At 48.5% G+C, this 17,553-nt stretch overlaps 1 protein-coding gene across 10 annotated transcripts in view; it reads left to right on the top strand.

Moving 5' to 3' along the window:
* UPF2 (UPF2 regulator of nonsense mediated mRNA decay) overlaps positions 1 to 17,553 on the top strand; it is a 1,696,571-nt gene that overhangs the window by 401,736 nt on the left and 1,277,282 nt on the right. The gene's annotated exons all lie outside the window — the stretch shown is intronic.

Below are 17,553 nucleotides of genomic sequence, written 5' to 3' on the forward strand. Positions count from 1 at the left end.
TGAAAAATTAGTGTCACCTCTCTTCCAGCGAGGCAGTATCTTCGCCCCATAAGGGGAGCAGCTCCCCAATGTTCTAATCAGCCAGGTCTCTCGTAAGCAGCCACAGGGGCTCAGGGGTCTGTAAGCAGCAGGTGCAGGTTCAGCGCCGGGATCGTAGCAAGTAAACAGCATGGGCCTCCTCAGGCTCTCCGCAGCATTCCTACGGGTCTGTCCACAGGGGGCTCAGCATTCACCATCTAGTAGGCCCTCTACCTCGTCAAGGAGCAGTAAGCAGGCCCATCCACCCGCCCGAGTGCACCGCGTGATGCCAACGGAATAGCCCTCAGGGGTCTCGTATAACGTCCACCAGGCAAGCCCCGCACCTATCCAAGCACAGCTAGCAGGCCTGAAGCCCCTACGCCTCATAATGGCGACCTCTGTCTGGTCGAACCACCAAGGGGTCTCAAGGCCTCATTGCGCGTTGGGGGTAGAGGCACCGCTAGCGACACCCGCCCAACAGCACTCGCGTATGTCCGGGCATCTAGGCAAGGCGGCAGGGGTACAGGGAACTTCTATCCTCGGGCCGCCCAACTGCAGCCTGCAAACTTCCCCGTCGGCGAAGCCCCTCTCACCCAGGGCACCCGTAGCGCAGCTCTGCAGCTGGAGGAGGGGGGGAGGCGGGGGGGGGAGAAGGGGGTGATCCTAGAGGGATCCAGTAGCGTCAGGAGCCCCTCCGCGTAACTGATCCTAGCAGGGCCTTGTACCAGCAGGTTTCACTCCTCACTTCGCTCCCACTGTAGCACCACCGGGAGCTTGTCGTCCTCCGCCCGGATGCTTCCTCTGGGTGCGAGGCCCGTCCGGCCCAGCTGTCTGCACCACAATATCAGTCCGAATCGGCAAGGGCATTTGCCTCGTTTAGCCTCGGATGTGGGCAGCGCTTCAACATGGGAACCCAGCAGAGACCGGCATCACATCGCTCATCAAGCTCCAGCCGGAACGAGGGCCAACAGGGTCCTCGCGCCTCTGCTTCCACCACCGCAGCACCAACAGGCGCACGCCAGCCCCCTCTCCGACCAGAGCTCGGGGATCGACGCCCGTCCGGCACTGTGACTACGGGTCCTGCAACGCCGCCCAGGGAACAGCGGGGACCTCAGTTGTTCGCCCAGTCTGGGCCGTAGGGTGTAAGAGAACGAGGGATCGATACTGTGTGTTGCGTGATGAGCTCAGTTGCCGGATAATTTCAGAATCGGTAGACGGTATAGCGGAGCTCTCAGATCAAGCAGCCATCTTGGGCACGAGCAAGCTCGGCCTCCCCCTTATGTAAGCATTTAGGTCTGCAATGCTTGGGTAACTGTAGAACATCCTAAAGGGACTTACCCATCAAAGCTCTATCCATAAATTAATTTTTTTGTAATCAGTATACTGAGAGGTCCACTCTTGGAGAAGCCTCGGTATGCAGCCTGATGGTATTTGCAAAGATCTGGGAAGGCCAACCCCTTTGCTTCTCTGTGCTGATAGTGGTTTCCCTCGCTTTTTTACTGTCCGAAATAAAAGGTTCCAGTTGCCTAGGTATTGATGTATGCATGGCTTGCAATGTGTAGTAAGTTTAAGAGTACATTAGGTGAATATGCTGCATTTTTTCCTTTCCATGATAGGACCTCCATTTTACCAAATATACTTGGATTTTACTCTTCAAAATGGGCCAATTAGCTGCCGTCATATCAGCCCAGGAATATGGATATGTTAGGGCTTAAGTAGCTCATGCAATGGATATGCTATTATTCCCCATTCATATGCAGCAACATACAGGGAGTGTAAACTACTAGGCCCTGTTCACAAGATTTCCTTGTTTTGGATTCGGTCACTATGGTGTAGTCACTTGGAGTCAAGTAGGCGGTATATCCCCCTAGACTTGTTAGGCCTACTTCTCAGTTTACCTGCTTCAGCAGTACAAAACCTGACATTGGTGCAGTGCGGTACCAGCAAAGTCAGGCTGCAGGCGTTCACACGCGCAGCTCCTGGAAGGTGCCTTCTCTCTCTTAACCGAGCCGCGGTTACCAGCGTTCTGATGATCAAAGTGGCTCTGGCTCCAGCCACACACACTAAGCCTTTTTCTTTCTTGCTTGGGGATATGTGCAGTCTCTTTGCTCCAGCGAGACTGACAGTGTTTCCTCTGTCCTCTGGCCTCCTTGGATACAAAGCTTCCCTGGTCTTGGTTTTAGCAGCAGTTTCAGGTCACAGTTAATGACCCGGACCATCAGCGTCAATGCTTCGAGCGGCCCTTCCTGGCATACGAGGTCACTTCGATGAACTGTCGGGTCATGCTGTTCTCCGGTTGCCCTTATTGCGGCTTTCCCTGGCATTCAGGGTCACAGCAAATTCCTGCACACGGGCGACAGCCGATAGATACAACACAGTTTCTTGGCACACCGTGGCCCTGCCTGGCATACAGGGTCACCAACTACCACTACGCTGCACACGGGCAATGGCCCAGATTGATGCAGCACTTATCCTTGGTGTACTGGTACCCGTCCTGGCATACGGGTCACCCAAAACTTCACAGCACACTGGCAATGGTCCCATCGATTCGGCACTGTCCTTGGGTGCACGGCGGCCCCTCTTGGCACACAAGGTCGCCAAATCTTCATAACACCGCACAAGGGCAACAGCCCGATCGGCGCGACACAGCTCCAGATTCAAGGGCAGGTGGTCTTGGTTTCCCTGGGTGATGTCCCCTCACCAATCAGGGAGACTAGCGAGCTAGGCCTCTAGTCCTGATCACAGTCAGAGATCTTGCAGAGATTCCCCTCCTCTTGCAGCATTTTGGCCCCTTGCCAGATGACAAAGTATTGGGTCTCAGACACCCTTCTTATAGCTCTTTTCCAGTCAAAAAATGTGATTTAGGGTGTGGGCCTTTGAAGTTTTATGTTTTTCTTCTGCTGCTCTAAAATTGACATCTCCCCTTTCTTCTTTCTCCTGAAGGATGTCCGTCACAGGAGGCAGGACTTCGATTTTGAATAACTTACAATAAGATTCATGGAAGTGACCAGAGTTCACACATTGAACTTGATTTCAGCCTCAGTGATAGGTGTACTAAAAGGTTAATCCTGGTTCCTTAGCCCTACCCTTTGATTCTCTTATCAGCCTCGTCTCCCTCTTCCTGAGATGTGTCCAGTCCCCATCCTTGTGATCTGTCACAGAATCAAAGTGCACTGTGAACTGCTCAGGGATGGCCTGGCTCCCCCCACCCAGCTTACAGGAATGCAGCAATATTATACCATTCTGTCTCTGTGACATTCCTCTACTTCTCATGTTTTCACTAGGCAGGCCTGGTGTTTCCACATTGAAGCTCAAGGTCTGCATTGTAATTTGCCAGTGCAGGCACTTCTGTACATTCACAGCACACTCCACTGTCTAGTACTGTTGTGTTTACGTACCATATTACAACCAGTATTGCCACATATAGCACACTGTCAACTTCCACAGTCCTCTGTACTGCATCAGACAGTATCACTAAAAACACCCTCTGCCAGAGTACACACATTTACCATGTTCATAGGGTACCACTCTGCATCTTCTGTGTAGTGAATATCTTGCATGCTCACATACACTAAGCACGTATTTCCACCACACACTCACTTCCACATCAACCTGATGTAGGCCAAGGGTGAATTAAGCAGACAGCAGCAGAACTTATAAAAAGGTGAGTGAGCCTGTAGGCCTCATTCCAATGATAAAGGGTAAAAAGGACCTGTTCACTACTAATGATGATTACTCGGTATGCTGCCACCACTGCGCCTATGCTGTTTAACTCTTGGTGAAGGCAGTAGCTGAGCACCACTAAGAGGGTAACGCTTTGGGCACCCCTCCTGGTCCAACTATTTAGGGCTCTATTGCTAGTGCAAAAAGGAGGTGACGGGCAACCATGTTGTGTACTGTTGGAATCTGCCTTTTCATGTAGTGTACCAAAATGAGGTCTACTGTTTCAAAACATCCAGCCCACCTTTTTTAGTGAACAGGGCTTAAAGTAATAATCTGAAACGCTCTCTTTTGTGGAATTTTGGGCGAGCAGTATAGGCTTTTCACTGGGTAGTGTCAAGCATGTGTTGTACACATAGAGACCATAAACGAGACACACTGATAGAAACTAGAGAACATTTTTTGAAAAATAACATGTATTTTTATATAATTTTTAACACCAGGAACTTTGTAATCAGGTAAGTGCTTTCATATTATCAAATTGTACAGTAGAAACAATAGAAAATGGCAACTGTCAGATTTGAGGTATAAGACTTGAACGCGGTAATGTTCTCCTATTGGAGAAACATTCACTGTATAGGGTCACTTGCAAACGACTTACAGCACTGACCTTCTGGACTTAAGGTAAGAAGGGCCAAGGTCAAAGAAAGCACAAAGAATTCAATTTGACCTCCCCAGGAGTACTTAGGTGGAGGGTGCTTTCAGCGGTGGTAGCCTTGGCGCTACACGCTGTAGTCAATTGGATAAGTACCTGTAAGAACCAGGTACATGGGAGGACTGGGGGACCAGTCCAGCAGAACTCAAAGGTGGGCCCCACTCTTGGGTGTTTTGGGCCACAGAGACACCACCTGTTTCAATAAACTCAGGCTGGAGGCCTCGAGTGCAAAAGTTTTTTTTTTCTGGCAGGTAGTCGAGTTTGAGGCTCCCACGGTTCTCGCTGCATCTGCCAAAGAGCAACACAGCAAGACGACTTCTGGTGGGTGCTGGCCTCTGTAAGTGTCCCTCGACGTGCATGTTGTTTTAGGCATCTGTGGTGTTCTGACTGAACTCAAACAAGCCTTGGTTCGTGCAGTAGGCTCTGGTACCTTGGGTATTGATGTTGGCTGGCTCCTGGGAGTCCTGGTGTCCTTAAACTTGGTGGGGAGATTGATCTAACCTCCTGAAGCGTGGTGACTTCTTCCTGGGTGGCTGCTGCGTTGGTGGACCATTGTAGTCAGCAGATCGGTGTACCGGACGTCACAATTGGTGGCTCTTCTACTTCAAGAGAGGTGCTGGCTGAATGACGAAGTGATGGCAGCCTTCTGAGAATTTTGGAAGATGCACAGCTGCAGGACAAGTCGGGTCTTTGCGATTGTCTGGACAGAAGCACGCAGGTAGGGTTTGGCTACAAAGTCCACTACTGGTCCTCTGTTCATCTGCTCTTCTTTGTTCTTCTGGAGTTAGTCGAATCTGAGTTCCTTGTGTCGGGCCCCACCTAAATGCTTAATTTAGAGGTGTTAATGGGAGTGAAGGGTAGTTGCCTATGGGCTACTTACCCTTGGTGTCACTACACCCTGTATATGACCACTGCCTGTGGGGGCTGGGCATAACCCTGTCCCAGAGTTACTACTGCCATCAAAATGAAAATGTTGGAACCCTTCTTTCTTGGAACACATTAGGTAGCCCACCTTAGGGGTGTCACAAGCCTAGTGGTGCAACATGCCTACTTGCATAGCTAATAGGTGTCAGTAAAGCCATCATGTAGCTGCGGAGCTTGTAATGACCAGTGTCCGGTACATACACTTAAGATGGCTTCCCTGTTCACTTGTACTGTTTAGTAATTGAACTAGACTGCTCAGAGGCATATCTGCTCATGCAGATATGTCCTCACATGTAATATCTTGTACCATGCCTTACGGCTCGAAGGTCGGCTGTAGGGGTGACTTGCATATATTGTATGCAGTGTCCATGGGCATGGCACACAGGGTGTCATGTCATATTTTCACATTGGTTTGCACCATTTTATCAGCCTGTTATAGCAGTCTGCATGAGTTTGGCGGTGGGTCCCTTAGGGTGATACAATACATGCTGCAGCCCTTAGGGGCCCTATTTAGTACCCATAACCTAGGTACCAGTGGTACCATTCACTAGGGACTTATAGGGGTGCTAACGGTCTTGCCATTTGGGTTACGATTGAACGGATACCTTGTTTTAGGGAAAGAGCACTGGCGTCCTGGTTAGCAGGAACCCAGTACACTTAAGTCGAAATGTCATCAAATATCAGGTTAAAAGTGAGGTTGACCGTGTCAATTAGAAGTACTTCCCTACATGTTCCCCCTACACATTGAAATAGTCTCTGACCTATCCCCATATACCTGGCCTCAGGGCCCTTACACACAGCAAAGATACAACTACAGAATTGTTTGCCAAACCTGAATCTTCATAATGTTGACTGCCGGAGTCCTCAGTCTACTAGTCGGTGTCAAGGATGACCAGTATCACTTGGATTTGTTTGCTATTAACCGTTTCTATAAGATGTTGTTTGTTGTATGTTTAACACCTTCATATAAATCCACATTGATAGTAGTCAGTCAAACCTGGCATCTATTTATCTAGCCTGTTTGGAAAAATTCTTTGTGACAATTTTTGCATTTACGTTCAGAAATGTAGTTGGTGCACACTTGTTTAAGTGAAGCACCTTGCATTAGTCCAGACAACGCTTATGGTGACTTAAGCGGTCTTAGACAACCATAGAAAGCTCTGTAAGTAGTAGCTGTGGAGAGCAGCCATCAGGCTTAGTCCAGAAGGAGTGTTTTACCAGAACTAATCATGTAGTGTAGGTTAAACGAAAAAGAATCACAGTGTAGTTATAAAAATAGTTATATTTATTATACACACTCACTAGCACATTGTTATGCACACTCACTAACACATTGGTATATCTCCTACCCGGAGATATAAACACAATACACAATATTTCAAAAGGAAATGGGTAAGTAAGCAAAAATACAGTGTTCTTCAGGGGGAGACCAAACCATATACTGAAGAAGTGGAATGTGAACTGCGACCGAAGTAGAAACCTCACCCAGATGACTCAGAATCGCTGGGGACCTATGGAACCACCCAAGGTAAGTACCCAGGAACCCCACGGAGGCTGTGTACAGAGTGGATACTCAGCCGCGTACTCTAGTGCTTTACAAATCCTATATATACATACATACATACATAGCTCTGACCTGACATTCTCTTCTTCTACAGCATGGAGATACCCCTTCGGGGCGATTCCAGCAATTTACAAATCCTTTTCATACAAGTCAGTTGGGAAGTCGCTGTTGCAGTTTTGAAGAAGGACCCTTCCCAGTGGACCCTGAAGAAAACCTGTGAAAGATGGAAGGTTGGAGATTCACCCCATCTGTGGATAAACCAGGAACCAGGATACCTAAACCAGGGAATCCAGGTGCATAGGTGCTTAGTGATGTCAGAAACCTCTGTAGACCACAGTGGAGGACTTCAGTGAAGATGCCGCTGGCGAAGAAGGTGAAAGAGTCGGGTGGAATCCAAGGATGGATTCTTGAAAAGTACCTGCAAGCTGAGGGGACAGAGACCAATGACCATCGATAACTGAAGATGAAGGAGAGTTGACGGTGACTTTGTCGATGCAGCTGTGAGGACCAGGCGACGTGTGGAAGACCATGAGCCATTCTTGAGCTGTCGCACGGTGGAAGTCGACAACCAGGGGCTTGGTGTCCGACTGGAGCATGAACAAGCCTTGACAGCAGCAACAGACATGGTAAACAAAGAAGGTACGGTATCTGGACCAGCAACGGACTCACCCAGTGCAGGAGAGTCAAAGAAGGCCCAGAGCAAGCAGGGGAGCCCACTAAAGCCAAAGAGGACCAACAGGCAGAAGGCGCAGGAGTCGCAAGAGGACCTCGAGTAGCTCACCAGAGATGCAGGCCCACGGAGCAGAGGATGCAGTGAGGACAAAGACTTTGGTAGCAAGAGATGCTGGAGGCTGTAGCCCAGAGATCTCTGGAGGACAGAATCAACCAGCTTTGGCAACAGCTAGTCGACGCGGTGCACAGGGGTTCTTTTCTAGCGGTTCCGACAAGGGTTACTGACTTCAAACTTCCTGAGAAGAAAGTGCGGGCCTCAAGGGAGTTGCAGAACCACCACCTGTGTTACTGAGCCTATTAGAGTCCATGGGACCTCAGGGGTAGCAGAACGGTCAGCTTGATCGTGCTGCCTACAGATGCAGGGTTGTGACTCCTTCACTCCAGATTACTTTGGGTGTCTTTGATGCCCACAGGCCTTGAGAAGAACCTGGGAAGAACCTGGGAAGAACCTGGATGAGGAACAGGCACAGACAACGCAGAAGACTGGCAAGACGACAAGAAGAGGAGCAGCAGGAGTCTTCCTTGTAGCAGTCTCGGTTCCAGATGAAGTTCAATGAAGTCTAAGGTGTACAGACAGTTGAAGTGGATTTGTATCTAAATCTTGTCTCACGACGAATCCACCCACAAGTAAGCCCTTAAGTACACTAAGGGAAAGGGTTGGAACGATTCAAGGATCCCTTACAGAGGAGGGGCTGGACAGAGGGGAGGATACTCCCATGTCCTTTGTCTAGTTTGGTGCGAGAGCGGGAGCCAATGGCTCCCCGAACTGCTTTCAACCTGGAATATGCAAGGGGGGCAACAAATGTGCCCTTCAAAGCAGTCTGGTGGCTCTGGCAAGCGCCCCCATCCCAACCCAATAAACTAAGTCCTGTCTGGGAGGTGGTCACAGTTCTGTGTGACAGGAAACCTATTGCTCTACCTTCCCTTGCTTGAGCTCAGCTCAGCAGCAGGAGGGCAGAATCGTGTCTGTGGTCGGCAGCAGCACTAGCTTTCTGTTAGACCCTAACATTTGCTACCAGAAATACAGAGAGCCCCCCAGTACATGGGATCCTACATCCAACACTGGAATTGGTGTTGGGGTAGGATTCCCACATGTTTTATACCGAACATGACCTTGTGTCGGTGCAGCCAATATATAGATTTTATTTGATTTTAAAACTTATAAAGCTCAACGAATGCCCGGAGGTTGACATCTTGTAATTGACTTGATGTCCACTATATGTATAAAATGGCAGACCGCACTTACAAAGCCTGGTGAATCGGATCCTAAGTTTATAGGGGGTGCCCTCCTCGTGCAGGGCACCCTCACAATATGACCTAGCACACTTCCTTCAGGATTGAAAGGCCTACCTTAGGGGTTTTTAAGTGCAGTGACCTCAGATATAAGGAAACCTATATCTGTTGTGAGTGGTGCTAGCACCTGCTTACACAGGATCCAATGGCAGGCCTTTAGTCACAGTTTGAGTGGTCTCTGGTGGTTGGCGTAATGCATGCTGCAGCCCATGGGAGATCCCTGGTGTACCTATGCCCTGGGTACCTTAGTACCATATACTAGAGACTTAGAATTGGTACGCCAGAAGCCAATTGGGAAGGTACCTAGGTACTTACCATGTCAAATTTAGTTAGAGAGCACAGTGACTGGGGTCCTGCTTAGCAGGATCCCAGTCAGACTAGTCAGAAAACAGAAAACACCTGCAAAACGTGGGGGTAACCATGAAAAAGCAGATTGTGTTATCCTACACAATCTCTGACCTCTTTTCTTGGCTAAGGGATCATTTTGATGTCCGCTTTTGTCATCCTTCGTGTAATCCCTGTGTCATCGTGAGGACCAGTACCCCTTCCAAGAATCTATAAAAGCCTGTCCTGGACACGCCAAGTCCCAGTGATTTTTTCCCATTTAAAGGTCTTATTGCTTCTCTAACCTTTTGGTCCTTTGTAGCCGTAGCTAGATATTCATTGTTCATATATAAGCTGAGGAAGTTGACATCTCTGCAGATATTTGGCACCCTCCACTTTTCCCCCAGCTTTAATGTGTAGATGTAGCTAGAAATCTCTGAAGTTTCGCAGCTTCCCCTCGTCATCTTTTTTTATTTTTATTTATTTTATTGTTTTTCTTAGAACAATCAACTGTGAGACTCAGCAATGTTATGTTACACTACACTTAATTCACTTTGTTAACATGTGACCAATGACAACAGTTGCTGATGGTACAGAATCCCCCACTCACACATAGAAAAACACTTTAGGGCGTGTATACACATAGTCTGAAATATACACCCACTAGTTTTAACTGCACACACCCTTTTATTTTGTCCTGAAGAAAGCCAGCTTATTCATAAGGCACTGGCTGAAACATGTTGACACTTCCTAGGATGTGGGAGGTCGTAACTCGCCTCTAACATCCAACAGCCTTATTTTTAACCGCTGACGGTGACCCAACCATTAAAGTGTAATTTGCCCTCGGGCACTGGGATCCCCGCCAAGCCGTTTTAAACTCACTCTCATAACAGTCTTCACCGCACACACAGCGACATACCTGCTCCGCTGTAATCAGGCGTCGAAGCACACCCGGGACACGCTAGGTGTCACTGGGTGGGCCCGATGATGAAGCATGCCACCAACTAGGTTGGTGGGTGAGGGCTTCATGAGCACACCTACCAGGTGCCATCAACCCGTGACAAAACATACTTGAGTCCGTGATAAAATAAATCATTTGTTTTTTCTTTATTTATTTAAGCTAGTCTCTTTTTGATTTACAATACAGAAATCCAATAAACACAGTTATAAGCATTACATTCCCTCTAGCGTTACCCCGTTCTTATATGACCTTCTGTTAGTCCCTCACTCTGAGAACATATCCTGTTGACTTAAACTCAGTTGGTGCACTGTTCATGGGATTAATCTAGTGTTACATTGTTATGCTAGGGGAAGTGTGCTGGTAAATATTGTACAATTCCCAGAAATTTTTTGGGCCCGTTACATGGGGGGAGTAGTTAGCTGATAAGGTCCATCTGCATGCTGCAGAATGTCATGTCGCTTTTTCACTGCCAGATCGTGGGTAGTGGACCTCGAGACCAATTGATCGCTACCCTGTGCTTAGCCATCAGCATTCCCATATCGATCAATAGAGGAACCCCTTTGGGTATTGATTTGGAATAGCCCAATAATGCCAGCGTTGGGTCGGGTTCTAGGGTTAGCTTAGCAATGTGACCTAATTCTCTAAATACAGATTCCCAGAACGCCACGATGCAAGGGCAAGACCAGACCAGATGGAGGAATTCAGCTAATTGCTCATAACAGCGGTCGCATGTCCTGTTATCGCGTAACCCATATCCGTGCAGCCTATCTGGCATGTAATAAACCTGGTATTTAAAGCCTACCATTTAGTGAGATCGTCTTGGTACTGGTGCAGCATTAGGTCCACATAGCGTCATCTATTTCTATATTCAAATCTCGCTGCCATGGCAAGCGAGCTTTAGTGTAATGATTCGCTCTGTATGCCATGGATAGGTTGTAAAGGGTGGCTACTACGCGCTTTGGGGATGTTGCATGTATAATGTGTGTTAAAGCTAAGAGTTCCGGTGGTTCGAGGTATTCACCCCCCAGTAATTCTCTCCGGGTTCTGTGGAATTGGAATTGTGTCAGGGTGGTAGGTGCCGGTTCATTGATTCTAAAATCATCCCAGACTTTGGAGATCCTCCACTGAACAGTTCCCCTACTGTGTGTACACTTAGGGTATTAAGTGCTTGTGTGACTACTCTTTCTCTGCAATGTCAGCCATGTGCACCATTCTAGTAAGGCCTTCGGTGAATACAAGATCGTGCACGCTTGTTGCTGTAGTAGGTAGTGACAGGCATGTGTTGTGGCTTCGATAGTCTAAGATGCATGTCCTCCGGTCCGCAGCCTGAAACAGCATAGCGGGCAATGGAAGCGGTGCTGCCAACTCCGATTTAATTCTAAGATGTGGTATGTCTGGGAACCATGTATCCAATAGTATGCGGGTGCGCATTGCGTGGTTGCTTACCAGCCCATGCTAACCTAACCATCAGTGTGGTGGGGCGGTTGAAAAATGCTTGTGCGAGTACCATGGGAATATTGGTAAATAAAAATAGTAGTCGCTGCAACACCACCCTTTTCATGATGGATATTCTACCAAGCAGGGACAGAGGGAGTTTAATCCATCTCTCAACGTCATCCTCTAACCTGCTAAAGGTTGTACCGTAATTTTCCCTGAACACCGTCTGAGTCCGTGTGTATGTTTATACCCAAATATCGTACCGCTTCTGTGGTCCATAATAGAGGATAGTCTAGATCAAATTTAGGAGAGTTCAGTGTAAGTGGAAAGATGATGGACTTCGGCCAGTTAACGTGGAGGCCAGACAGTACTCGAAAGCGCACCACCTCACAGAGTACTGCCGAGAGGTTGGATTCAGGGTGCCTAACGTAAAGGAGTGTATCATCAGCGTATGTAGAAACTATAATTTTATATATAGCATATACCCCGAGTTTGATGATATTCCCATAGCGCACAGGCTAGGGGATCTGCCACTATTTCGTTAAGTAATGGCGATAATGGGCAGCCTTGTCGTGTGCCCCTGGAAATGTATATTGGGTCTGTTACTATGTTGCCCATTTTTATTCTGACCGTTGGTTTGCTGTAAAGGGTGCGTAATAGTTGGAGGAAGACCGGGCCCACTCCCATCCTAGTCAGTACCTGTGACATGAACGGCCATTCTATGGAGTCAAATGCCTTCTCTATGTCTAGGAAGACAACCACTGCCAGTGTTTCCGGTCTGATATGCTGCAGGGCTCCAAACACAGTATGTACGTTTTAAGTCAAATTCCTTCCGGGGCAAACCCCGCTTGTTCCGGTGCAACTAAAATTGGAACTATTGGGGCCAGTCGGTTAGCGAGGATTTTTGCAAAGAACTTTGTGTCCACATAAAGCAGAGACAGAGGACGATACGAGGCACATTCCTCCGTGGACTTACCGGGTTTGAGAAGAGCTACTATCACAGCTTCTATCGTAGTGGGTGGCATATTCCCGGTAACACACGTCATCAAAGAGCATAGCTAGCTGTGTAAGCAGTAAATCTATAAATGTCCTATAGAATGTAACCGTGAGGTCATCTGACCCAGGAGCACTCCCTGCGCGCATGCTAGATAAAGCTAGTAATATTTAATCTCTCTCTCTGTGGGTCTCATAAGGAATTCCCTGTGCATGTTAGATAGCCACAGTAGTTTTATATGCGCCAAATAATCAATTATATCTTCGTCTACAGCAGCGTTTCGGGAGGCATATAGTTCGGAATAATATTGACGGAATCTGTCCGCTACCTCTGCAGCGTCAGACAAGATCTTGCCCTCAGCTGATCTAATCTCCACTGTTTGTATCACTTCCCTTCTTTTCTTGAGTAACTGCGCTAAGACTGATCCTGGTCTCTCACTCTCACCATAGGCCCTGGCTGTGGCATATTTGCCCAGATGTTTGATCTCGTCATCCGCTGCCATATTGTATTCTCCCCGTAACTCTGCAAGTTCCCCCTCCACCGTATTGTCTGCATGTGACAGCAGGTGACGTTCAAGGATCTTAATTTTCCGCTCTAAGTCTGTTAGGTGGTTGCGTATGGATCAAAGGACCCCCGAGTGCTTTGATATAGTGATTCCCCCTAATGTAAACTTTGAAAGATTCCCAGCCAATTTGATAGTCATCAACAGAGCTCACATTCTTATCAAAAAATTTCTCTATAGCCTTGGCTAGATCGTCTTTGAATACTACATCTAGTAGGGAGGGAAGCGCCAAGTAAATGGGGGATGCGCCTGCAAGGTGTGTCCAGCACCAGGAGGATCGGTGAGTGATCAGAGAGTGTACGTGGTAACACCTGACAAGTGCAAACATTATCACAGAGTGAACTAGCTGCAAGCCAATAGTCTATACGAGTGTGTATGTTATGATATGCAGAGAAGTGTGTATAGCCACCTGTGTGTGGATGTGTCAATCGCCATACGTCGCTTAAGTCGAACCTAACTAACGTACATTATAGCTCCCAGGCAACCGCAGTAGTGTTTTGCACAGGACCCCCGATCTGTCCAAACTAGGGTCGCGAATCAGGTTGAAATCCCCCCTCCCCTCCCCCACCCACACAGCTGGAAGTCCTCGCAGTGACTACCCACTCTGTTGGCCAGCGCAGAAAAAAATTCAGGGTTATCGAAATTTGGGCCATATATATTCACCATGAGTAGATTCATGCCCTTCCCACTGCACCTAGTGATAACATACCTGCCTTCAGTATCAGTAGTCAGCGGGGTATTGGTGAGAGCTGACTTAGGATTGACTCATGTGAGAACACCTCGCATGTGCGTGGTGAAGCCTGCAGCATGGATGTTACCAAGAAGGCCTCTACAGCGTAACACAGGGGAATTGAGTGGCAGATGTGTTTCTTGCAGACGTACCACAACTATGGAGTGCCTCTTCAGGTATGAAAGGACTTTGCAAACTTTTCTATGATCGTTCAGGCCCCGGACATCCCACGTGCGTGTTCTGAGTGTGTCTACCCTGGAATCTTGCCCGTCTTGCGGTATTAGTGCCTTGGGATCCTTCAGCGGCACCATATCACAGTGTTGCGTGGTAGAGCCATGTAGTAAATAAGAAAGCATAATGTCTTGTATATAACATCATCTGAGTCTCAATTGCCCTCCATCCCCCACCCACATCAAGGTGCCCCCAACAAGGACCTGAAGGAAAAAAAACAGAATTCCACATTAAGCAAAACATTCATACTGCTTATCCAAACCAGAAAATCCACTATCCCTCCCCCCCCAAAGTGCATCAATAACAATCGCCCCTGGGTGGTATTCACCCTTAGGCGGAGGTTGCCAACAGTGTACTATCGATCTAACAGTTGGTAGTTATTGGTCCCCTCCGCACATCAACTTGCCAGTATTACGCATTAGCGTTAAGAATACGTATGCTACAAACAGCTTATCAGTGTTGCCAATCATGTAACCATGTCCGCCCCTCAGCCTTTCTCTAAAGTGTCTACCTGCGAGAGGTGATAGGAATACTCAGATTGGCTGTGGTACTTTAAGAACAAACAAGAACCCCAATCTATCCCCCAGTACCTCCCGATGCATGGGATTAGCAAGTAGGCTATATTTCAATCACCAGCCCCCACAAATGCACATGTCTTATCTGTGTTGTGATCAATCAAGTGATCAGTCCTGCTCTTCCAATTATCCTTCTACCGCACCAGGCCAGGCGTCCTTGTCCGGGCTGTGCCGCTGCTCTCTGGTCTAGTACTTCATTGCTTTTTGAAGGGTCTTTGGGTCCGTGAAAATTAGCGACCTGCCTTAACGATTGACCCGTAGGCAAGCCTGGTATAGCATTGCATAGTCGATGTTCCTCTCCTTTTAACTATTTCTTGAGTGGGACAAACTGCAACGCGCCTCTTAGACCCTTATGGTAAAATTGGGAAATAAGGCGAGCGTAGATTCCTCGTAGTGCAAAGTCTGTTTCTCCCTGGCGACTCTCAGCGCTGCATCCCTGTCGCGGTAATTTTGCTATTATCGGCCGTGGAGGAGTGCCTGGTGCCGGCTGCGGGCCCAAGGTTCGATGCGCTCTCTTGACCTGGGCAGCGTCACCAATAATTTCTCGATAAACTGTTTCATATTGCCAGTAGGAGTCAACTCCGGAAGGCCCGTGATCCGTAGGTTTCTTCTCCGGGATCTCGCCTCTAAGTCTTCTGCTTTATCCTGCCGCACCTGAAGCGTCTTGTCCATACGTTTGCGGCCTGTGTCCATTTCCGTCTGTGCCTCATCCAACTCTGTGATACGACGTTCGGACATACCGATGCGTTGCGCTTGCTTGTCGAGTCTTTCGGACATCCTATCCACGTGGTAGGAAAGGGAATTGATCTTCGTACCTAAAACTGTTAGTGACTTTTGGAGGTCCTTTCCCATCGAGGCCAGCATGGACTTGATGTCGCCATCTTGCGGTTCTTGCTCCCGCTCCCCACCTTTGTCTCTGTTGTCTGCTGACAGCGCGTGGTCTCTGGGCTTGCGCTGTTCAAATGTCAATCTTTGCTGTGTTTTGTCTGTTCTGCCCATAGCTGCTATCCGCAATCGGACTCACCAAGTCCGCGAAGGCCAACGCGAACCCCACCAGTATTGTCGTGGATTGTGGCAGGTGTGGGCCATTGTAAAGGGCAATATACCTACTCGGCTTGTTGTGCTTCCCTTAGGAACAGTCGCTCATCCTGGACATCCACCCCTAGCCACACAGGTCAGCCAGCATAAGCACCCCTATAGCAGTGGGCACTCCAGTCAGCCCCACCCGAGCGTCCGCGTGGTTTGGCGCGCCTACAGGATGAATTTATGCACTCCCAGTAGTAGGGCACAGCAGGCACTGGGAAGTCAAATCAGGGAAGCTCCTCGTGATTGTGAGTTGCAGAAAGCGAATGCATGGTAGCTGGGACACTCGGCAAGGGCGACCACACAGAGGCAGCAAGTAACAGGAGTCCGGTATTCCCAGGACTCAAGGCCAGGCCGGGAGCATGCCAAGCTTTGCTGCGTAGCATGCAGTGGTAGTCTAGCTTGAGGCACAGCCTGTGTGGGGGGGGTCGTACCTCACTCTCCTTCTCCTTCACAGGCTACAGCCGTGTTATTCTGAAGGATAGGCCATGTGGCAGAGCTCCCGGGTCCTTGAGCACATGTCGGATTGCGAATTCCTCTCTGCGTTCACCTCGTCCCCGAGTCATCTCCTCCCGCAGGTCGCATTGCTAATCTCTCGTTGTTCACAGTGTTCCCCCAGCCGCGTACGCTGCCGAGGTATGCCACACGCTGGGTAAAGGGGTCGCTAGCTTCCCTTCATCCTCTGTGGCCTGTATCTATTGCAGGGCCAATCTGCACAGCTCTGATGTTCTGGTCGGCGCATGTGAGCGCTCGCACCCAGCCAGGTCTCACTTCCGGTAGGCTGGCGATGTTCCGGGGATTTTGGGCCCAGTAAGATCGCCGCTCTGTCGCAGTCGCCGTTTCGCACACACTTCACCTAGGTGCAAACTGGAAGGATCTTCAGGCAACGGATCTAGTCAGCAATGTAGGACTGTGCATAGAGGAGTCAGTGCTTCAAACCAATGCCGAATAAAGGGTCGTGCGTGGATAGTGTGGAGCCATTTCTTTAGGCGGCCATCTTCGGCGCCGGCAAGCTGCTTAACCCCCCTTGTCATCTTTTAAGAGTTCTCTGGGGTAACATCCCTTCTTTGGAGGCATGTTCTGTGTTTTCAGTTTCTCATTTCTTTGTAGTGGTGGGTTGAGATTTTGAGGGAGTGGGGCAGGGCTTTGCAGGCACTTGTTGCATATTGTTGGTGACTGAAGGTTTTACGGACAGGCATTTAGAAATGCATATGGATTCTTGTGCCTGACATTAATAAAGTGACAGCTTTCCTTTTGTAAATACTTTCTCTTGCATGATTCCATCTAATTCCCAACTAGTTATGGAGGAAAAGTAACGATTAGGGCCCATGACAGGCATTGTTCATGTATTTAAAAACAGGAGTCTGCTCTCTATAGCTGTTGACTCTTTCTCTGAAATTGGAAAGCCTGACTAAGAACTGCATATGAACTATTAGCAATATATGGTTTCAAATCTAGCAGTTCAGTCGTCCTCGTCACTAATGTCATACGTCTTGTCATACACTCATCTTAAAACTATCAAGTCCAAACCAAACAAATTGCAGGTACCTGCTTTGGACTTCTACGGGGGCTCATGCCGCTGATGGGCCTCTTCAATGCCTCTACTCGCAAGATCATTGTTCAGGCTATGGTCTTGTCTAGACTGGATTATGCCTGCTCCCTCTATTTGTGGTCCAATAAAGCTGAGGTTCAGAGGCTGCAAAGGACACAAAATGCGGCAGTCAGAACACTGTTCGGTCTGCGCAAGTCC

This window comes from Lissotriton helveticus, chromosome 1_1 (genome assembly GCF_964261635.1).
Source record: "Lissotriton helveticus chromosome 1_1, aLisHel1.1, whole genome shotgun sequence".
In the NCBI taxonomy this organism is placed as follows: Eukaryota; Metazoa; Chordata; class Amphibia; order Caudata; family Salamandridae; genus Lissotriton; species Lissotriton helveticus.